Source organism: Oncorhynchus kisutch, linkage group LG19 (genome assembly GCF_002021735.2).
Source record: "Oncorhynchus kisutch isolate 150728-3 linkage group LG19, Okis_V2, whole genome shotgun sequence".
Lineage (NCBI taxonomy): Eukaryota > Metazoa > Chordata > Actinopteri > Salmoniformes > Salmonidae > Oncorhynchus > Oncorhynchus kisutch.
The window spans coordinates 29,204,532-29,213,193 of NC_034192.2; positions in this window are offsets into that span (position 1 = coordinate 29,204,532).

The following is an 8,662-nucleotide window of genomic DNA, read 5'->3' on the forward strand; positions in this document are numbered from 1 at the left end:
GACTTGTATTTGTCACAAACAAGTTTCTGCTCTAGCCTACATATGAGGTGCATGGCAAACCCCATCCAGGGTATCTGAGGTGTACAATCAGCGGTGTATTACTGAAAGGCCTTTGTGACCTCAAAATCAAACAACCCATATAAACCATGTTCATTGTCTTCTCAACCACCCTTAAAGTCAGTGGCTGATTTAGGTACAGGCGACTTGGGCATCTTGCCGGGGGTGGCATGGTTAGCCCGCAGTAAAAAAAATTGGAATGGTGACATTTGCGTGATGGGTTTTCTAGCGCTCATGTGCACGTCACGTCAATGATGTCATGTCACCGTGTGGGACTGTGGGTCAATTAATCTTGTCGGAGTGGGCTCCCTGAATCTAGTTTGTGAGCTAAGCATGTTACTGCCTGGGAAGGTCTCAGAAGTATTAGATGGGGAGGGGGGCGGGGGTAGGTTGACCTCAGGTCTCCCCACTGGAAGCCCGTGGTAGGGGGAGTTGGAGAATCTATCAAATAGCGCACCTCTAACTTTGTGCAGTACTAATGCAATTAGTGAAATCAGTCACAATACGAAATGCTACCAAATAAACCACAATTCATTCATAATACTGTGAATATTTAGTTTTTCACAGACATATTGTTGCATTTTTTTCTGGTTTGTGCGAAATCGTTAAGAATAATATAAAACCAGTCTGCACACCACCAAGGTGAATTGGTTTAGTCTTGATACTTGGTTGACAGTGTTGGAGGATGGGTAATGTATTGATGCTCGAGTGCCAAATCAACACAAACGTGTCAGCTTTTTAATAAAACAGCACCGTAAACTGTTAGATATACACCGAGTATACCAAACAAGTTGGCTGGATGATGAACCATTCTTGAAACACGCAGGAAACTGTTGAGCGTGAAAAACCCAGCAGCGTTGCAGTTCTCAACATGAACCGGTGTGCCTGGCACCTACTACCATACCCTGTTCAGAGGCGCTTAAATCTTTTGTCTTGCCCATTCACCCTCTGAATGGCACACATATACAATCCATGTTTCAATTGTCTCTTAAAAATCCTTCTTTAACCTGCCTCCTCCCCTTCATCTACACTGATTGAAGTGGATTTAACAAGTGACAGCAACAAGGGATCACAGCTTTCACCTGGATTCACCTGGTCAGTCTATGTCATGGAAAGAGCAGATGTTCCTAATGTTTTGAATACTCCGTGTAGATATACAGTATAGATAAAGTAGTTGTGATCCATTTCTTTGGTGTTGCTGTCCTCTTCCCTCTTCATGGAAAGCTTTCCTCACGTTTACACCAACATGACGTTGGTGTAAACGTGAAGGGAACTAAAGCCTGTTGTCACTGTCACCCTGCTACTCCCCTCACATCGTCCCACTACTTTAACTCCACCAGTCTTTCTCCCTGAAGTCCTGACCTTGACCAGTAGCTCACAATGTCCCAGTCAACATTCACAGTCCTGACTCTCAGTTGTGGGTGACAGACTTTTTTTCATAGAGAGCTTGACCAGATCCAGCAGACCCCATGAAAGACGTCTGACCGTTCCCTCTCGACCACACTGGGAGAAAGAACTTTATTGGCCACGTTCACTGGAACAAGTTGGGTCCACCTTGTAATAACATCTTCTTCTGCACGGCTTGGTATAGAATTGAGAGAGAGGGAGGGAGTGTGTTTGTGTGTTTGTGTGCCTTGTGCGTGCATGCGTGCCCACACTTCTTTAAGTCTTTCGAAACGCTACACCTGGGCTATTGAAAATCCGTCATTCTCACTCACGAGTCACTCTATTGAAAATGATGATCCACCTTGAGAAGGTGAAAAGTTAGTTACAAGAGAAACAGTATGTGTGCGTGATCTAGGGCTGGCACAATCACCATATAACCGTCTGAACGTCTAACCGATGGTTATGTATGAAGACAGTCATGAAAACATAATAACCGTCATAACCCTTTAAAAAATAAATATAAATAAACAAGTCTTTGGTTGCCTCGGCAATGCCCCACACAATGGAGCAGCAGAACACATAGAAATATAATGAATACAACAGGCTTGGAACCTCAAACCCTGGCAATTTGACTGGTAAACTCATGCGTAGACACTCGCAATGGCTGCCTGGTATTGTGTTGCAATAATTTCCATGGTAATGTAGAATGTTCATTCAAATGATGTTAACTGATGCGGCTCATGCAATGGAATGTATTTTTGTCATGTCAGTTGAGTTGAATCAACAACTCAAAGCACATATCGATGGGTACATTTCCTGCTTTTAATTCCTGCTTTGGACTGCTTTACTCCTATGGGTAGACTCGCAATGGCTGCCACAGCACCCATTGTGCCATTATTGACTTGAATGGGGATGCCCGTTCTATTATTATATATTATATTATTACTATTTTTATCTCAGATCACTGCACCTGTACATAGCCCATCTATAAATAGCCCAAACAACTACCTCTTCCCCCTACTGTATTTATTTATTTATTTTGCTCCTTTGCACCCCAGTATTTCTACTTTGCACACTCATCTACTGTCAAATCTACCATTCCAGTGTTTTAATTGCTATATTGTATTTACTTCGCCACCATGGCCTATTTATTGCCTTTACCTCCCTTATCTCACCTCATTTGCTCACATCGTATATAGACTTGTTTCTACTGTATTATTGACTGTATGTTTGTTTTAACTCCATCTGTACCTCTGTGGTGTTATATGTGTCGAACTGCTGTGCTTTATCTTGGCCAGGTCGCAGTTGTAAATGAGAACTTGTTCTCAATTTGCCTACCTGGTTAAAATAAAGGTGAAATAAAAATCAATAAAAAATCTATTATATTTCTATGGCAGCACATGCTGTAAGGAGCAAAGGAGAGGAGGAATTTTTCACATTCAAGTTTATGGCACCTGAAATGCATTGTGATTTATGCAAATATGGTTGTAGTGTGAAAGTATAAGTAGTATCAAAACTTTAGTAGTCAGGAAGTTTTAAAATGATTTAGGGCTGGATACCTTTTACGGGTCTGGCAGTAGGGTGCCAGGTGACCTAGCAGTTAGAGCATTGGGCCAGTAACCAAAAGGTTTGAACACCTGAGCCGACAATGTGAAAAATCTGTTGATGTGCCCTTGAGCAAGGCACTTAACCCTCATTTGCTCCATGAGCGGTGGTACTACTATGGCTGACCCTGTAAATCAGCACATTTCACTGCACCTATCACCTATTATTTAGGTTCCAGCGGGAATAATAATAAGTATGACCAGTTTCTATAGATGTGCTTTGCATTCAGCAAGCACAACTAATTATAATCCACATAATAACTCAGGATTATTTTCCTGCTGCAAGAAAGGATCAAATTAAGATAGTAACAAAATCACCAGGTGTGCACAAATATGGGGTAAAAAAAAGACCGGGTTGGCTTAGATTGTTGATAACATGTAAACTATATTTTTCGTCTCCAATTATTTTTTAATTTTTTTTACATAAATCAAGTTGCACAATAAACCCTTGTCTCTCAAATACATCGTTACAGTTGTTATCCATAATATCATAGATGGGACATCTGTCAACACATCTCACAACAAGACATGCTATCAAAAACAAGATCAGAAGAGCTAAGACGAGCCACTTACGATTCACCACATGGTAGTTTCTTGTCATTGTTGTTAGCTATTTGGCAATCCAGAACCATAACAACAAACAACCTTCTGCCCCTTTAAAAGCGTGTGCATCATTTTCATGATGTTGTCAACTAACCCATCTATAATGATTACATTAAGATGGGGGTCAGAGTGCAGTGGCAAGAAAAGGAGGGAGGGACGGGGGATAGAGAGAGCGACAGGTGAAAGACGAGAGAGAGAGAGAGAGGAGTTGGAGTACTTCAGGAATTAACAACAAGTTAAAGTACTGTACACCTCAGACACGGATACTTAAGGCCATTTATACACCTCCACGTCCATATAAATACATAGCAATCAAGACTTACAATCAGCTATCCACACTATAGATTTGAAAAAAATATAGAGTGGCGGTGTGGTCATTCTGAGCTCAGGGCGGAACATTCACCTCACACCCACTACTTGACCCTAACTGACATCTAACCCCTGCGTCCAAACGTCTCTAAATCCACTGTCCTATAACAGGACCACTTCTGACAGTTTCTTCATTTATTTATTCTTCCATTTTCCCGAAGTACAACAGCTGTCGTTAGTGTTGTTTGACAGTCTGTGTTGTTTGTCAGCCCTGTTGACGTGCTGAGAATGATGGAAATTATTATTGTATGTTCTGGAGGGTTATGACAGGGGCTGTCTCCTCCTTCTCTACCAGCCCTGTAGGCTATCCTTCTTCTCTAATAGCCCTGTGGGGGGGGGGGGGGTTACCTGAGTCAACCTGGCATACCTTCCCTATGGGCCACCTGTCAACAACCTACCGACAACCTCTCCCTCTTTCTCTCTCTCTCTCCACCTCTCTCTCCCCCTCTCTCTCACCTAAGCTCAGCTCAGACAGCGTGAAACAAACAACTCTCACCTGTACAGAATTTCAACTCTCCCTTCAGCTTTTGAAAAGTGACACAGATTTGGTTGTTTAACAGAAATAGACGAGAACATGTTTTTTCCCTATTTTTTTAGGATAACCTCAAATGGAATGAGCCTGTGTGTGTGTGTGTGTGGCTGTGTGTGGCTGTGTGTGTGTGTGTGTGTGTGTGTGGCTGTGTGTGTGTGTGTGTGTGTGTGTGTGTGTGTGTGTGTGTGTGTGTGTGTGTGTGTGTGTGTGTGTGTGTGTGTGTGTGTGTGTGTGTGTGTGTGTGTGTGTGTGTGTGTGTGTGTGTGTGGATGACTGCAATTGGCCAGCCGAATGACCGCGGTCTCCGTGATGAACATTCGGACAGGAAAAAATAAATACAAAATTACTCCTCTATTTTGCTCCTGACCGCATTCAAACTTTAAAACGTGCAGAGCGGTCTGCAACAGTGTGCTTATATACCGCTTTTGGATACCATTTATATACTGAACAAAAATATAAACGCAACATGCAACAATTTCAAAGAATTTACAGAGAGTTACAGTTCATATAAGAAAATGTGTCATTTTAAATAAATTCATTAGGTCCTAATGAATTTGTTGTACACATATATCTTTTAAAAAGTTAGATCCAAAGCATCCCAAACATGCTCAATGGGTGACTATGCAGGCCATGGAAGAACTGGGACATGTTCAGCTTCCAGGAATTGTGTACTATAGCTTATGACTGCCCATAGCATAACCCCACCACCATCATGGAGCACTCTGTTCACAACATTGACATCAGCAAACCGATGTCCCACACAACGCAAATCAAGTGGTCTGTGGTTGTGAGGCCGGTTGGACGTATTGCCAAATTCTCTGAAACGTAGTTGGAGGCGGTTTATGGTAGATACAGTGCCTTGCGAAAGTATTCGGCCCCCTTGAACTTCGCGACCTTTTGCCACATTTCAGGCTTCAAACATAAAGATATAAAACTGTATTTTTTGTGAAGAATCAACAACAAGTGGGACACAATCATGAAGTGGAACGACATTTATTGGATATTTCAAACTTTTTTAACAAATCAAAAACTGAAAAATTGGGCGTGCAAAATTATTCAGCCCCTTTACTTTCAGTGCAGCAAACTCTCTCCAGAAGTTCAGTGAGGATCTCTGAATGATCCAATGTTGACCTAAATGACTAATGATGATAAATACAATCCACCTGTGTGTAATCAAGTCTCCGTATAAATGCACCTGCACTGTGATAGTCTCAGAGGTCCGTTAAAAGCGCAGAGAGCATCATGAAGAACAAGGAACACACCAGGCAGGTCCGAGATACTGTTGTGAAGAAGTTTAAAGCCGGATTTGGATACAAAAAGATTTCCCAAGCTTTAAACATCCCAAGGAGCACTGTGCAAGCGATAATATTGAAATGGAAGGAGTATCAGACCACTGCAAATCTACCAAGACCTGGCCGTCCCTCTAAACTTTCAGCTCATACAAGGAGAAGACTGATCAGAGATGCAGCCAAGAGGCCCATGATCACTCTGGATGAACTGCAGAGATCTACAACTGAGGTGGGAGACTCTGTCCATAGGACAACAATCAGTCGTATATTGCACAAATCTGGCCTTTATGGAAGAGTGGCAAGAAGAAAGCCATTTCTTAAAGATATCCATAAAAAGTGTTGTTTAAAGTTTGCCACAAGCCACCTGGGAGACACACCAAACATGTGGAAGAAGGTGCTCTGGTCAGATGAAACCAAAATTGAACTTTTTGGCAACAATGCAAAACATTATGTTTGGCGTAAAAGCAACACAGCCCATCACCCTGAACACACCATCCCCACTGTCAAACATGGTGGTGGCAGCATCATGGTTTGGGCCTGCTTTTCTTCAGCAGGGACAGGGAAGATGATTAAAATTGATGGGAAGATGGATGGAGCCAGGACAGGACAGGACCATTCTGGAAGAAAACCTGATGGAGTCTGCAAAAGACCTGAGACTGGGACGGAGATTTGTCTTCCAACAAGACAATGATCCAAAACATAAAGCAAAATCTACAATCGAATGGATCAAAAATAAACATATCCAGGTGTTAGAATGGCCAAGTCAAAGTCCAGACCTGAATCCAATCGAGAATCTGTGGAAAGAACTGAAAACTGCTGTTCACAAATGCTCTCCATCCAACCTCACTGAGCTCGAGCTGTTTTGCAAGGAGGAATGGGAAAAAAATTCAGTCTCTCGATGTGCAAAACTGATAGAGACATACCCCAAGCGACTTACAGCTGTAATCGCAGCAAAAGGTGGCGCTACAAAGTATTAACTTAAGGGGGCTGAATAATTTTGCACGCCCAATATTTCCGTTTTTGATTTGTTAAAAAGGTTTGAAATATCCAATAAATGTCGTTCCACTTCATGATTGTGTGCCACTTGTTGTTGATTCTTCACAAAAAAATGCAGTTTTATATCTTTATGTTTGAAGCCTGAAATGTGGCAAAAGGTCGCAAAGTTCAAGGGGGCCGAATACTTTCGCAAGGCACTGTAAATGATCATACCATTTTCTGGCAACAGCTCTGGTGGACATTCCTGCGAATTGCGTGCTCCCTCAAAACTTGAGACATCTGTGGCATTGTGTTGTGTGACAAAACTACACATTTTAGATTGGCCTTTTATTGTCCCCAGCACAAGGTGCACTTGTGTAATGATTATGTTGTTTAATTAGCTTCTTGATATGCCACACCTGTCAGGTGGATGGATTATCTTGGCTAAGGAGAAATACTCACTAACAGGGATGTGAACAAATTTGTGGCAAATCTTTTTTTATAAAAAATATTTTGGTGCATTTGGAACAATTCTGGGATCTTTTATTTCAGCTCATGAAACATGGGACCAACACTTTACATGTTAAGTTTATATTTTTGTTCAGTATACTTTTTGAACAAGCTCCATAGGCTTGAATGGGAAAAACGTGGATTCGCCACTACTCTTGTACCATTAAAGCCTACAAACATCAAACCAACTTAGACATGTACAAACTGACTCAACTTACACTCAAATGATTGTTGATGCTATTTATACTTTTTGAACTATATGATCATAAAAGCTCCATGGACTTCAAAGGCAACATTTGGAATGCAGGCTTCAACATTTAAAACTAAAATCACTGCCACAAAACTTTCAGAATGTTCCAACTAACAAAGTTTTGAGAGCTTAAAATATGTCATATGGTATGATGCTATAGTACTAAATGATAGGCTAATATACTAACCTATTACACTAACTCCACAACTACAAACCACCCCAAAATAGCAATGACAACCCTATTACTACTATTACTAATACTACCATTACAACTGCCATCCATTACACTACAACTACTTCAGCAAAAATACTTCAAAACAACTACTAGCTACTCTGTGGACCAGAGCTAGTGCAGACCAGAGCTAGTTTGTGTGTACCAAAGCTAGGCCACAGCTAGCTCACTACTAGCTTCACCCTGGACCACAGCTCTGGTCAGGCTTTTGTCCACACTAACTGGCTCTGGTCCAGGGCGTAGCTAGTAGCTATCTAGCTCTGGTCCTCACTAGCATTAGCTTAGCTCTGGCCCGCACTAACTAGCTCTGGTCCAGGTGTAGCTAGTAGCTCTGATCTGCACTAGCTTTGGTCTAGGTCTGAGCTGCACTACCTAGCTCTGGACCAGCTGTCATCCAGGTTGTAGCTAGTAGCGAGCTAGCTCTGGTCCACATTAGCATTGGTCTAGCTCTGGTCCACACTAACTAGCTCTGATCTGGGGCATACCTAGTTGCTAGCTCTGGTCCGCACTAACTCTGGTCCAGCTCTAATCCAGGGCATAGCTAGTGGCTAGCTAGCTCTAGTCTGCACTAGCCGTAGTATAGCTCTGGTCCATACTAGCTCTGTTCCAGGGCGTAGCTAGTACCTAGCTAGTTCTAGTCCGCACTAGCTCTGGTCCGCACTAACTCGCTCTGGTCCAGGGCGTAGCTAGCAGTTCTGGTCCGCATAAGCTTGCATAAGCTTTTAAATAAATCAAGTCTGACATTTTAAAGTGGAAATTATAACTTTAGAAGCCTTTTTAAATGTTGAATGTACTACAATTTGCATTTACTGGTGCATAGGAAAACTGTCTGCGACAACAGAGTGATCAAATTGA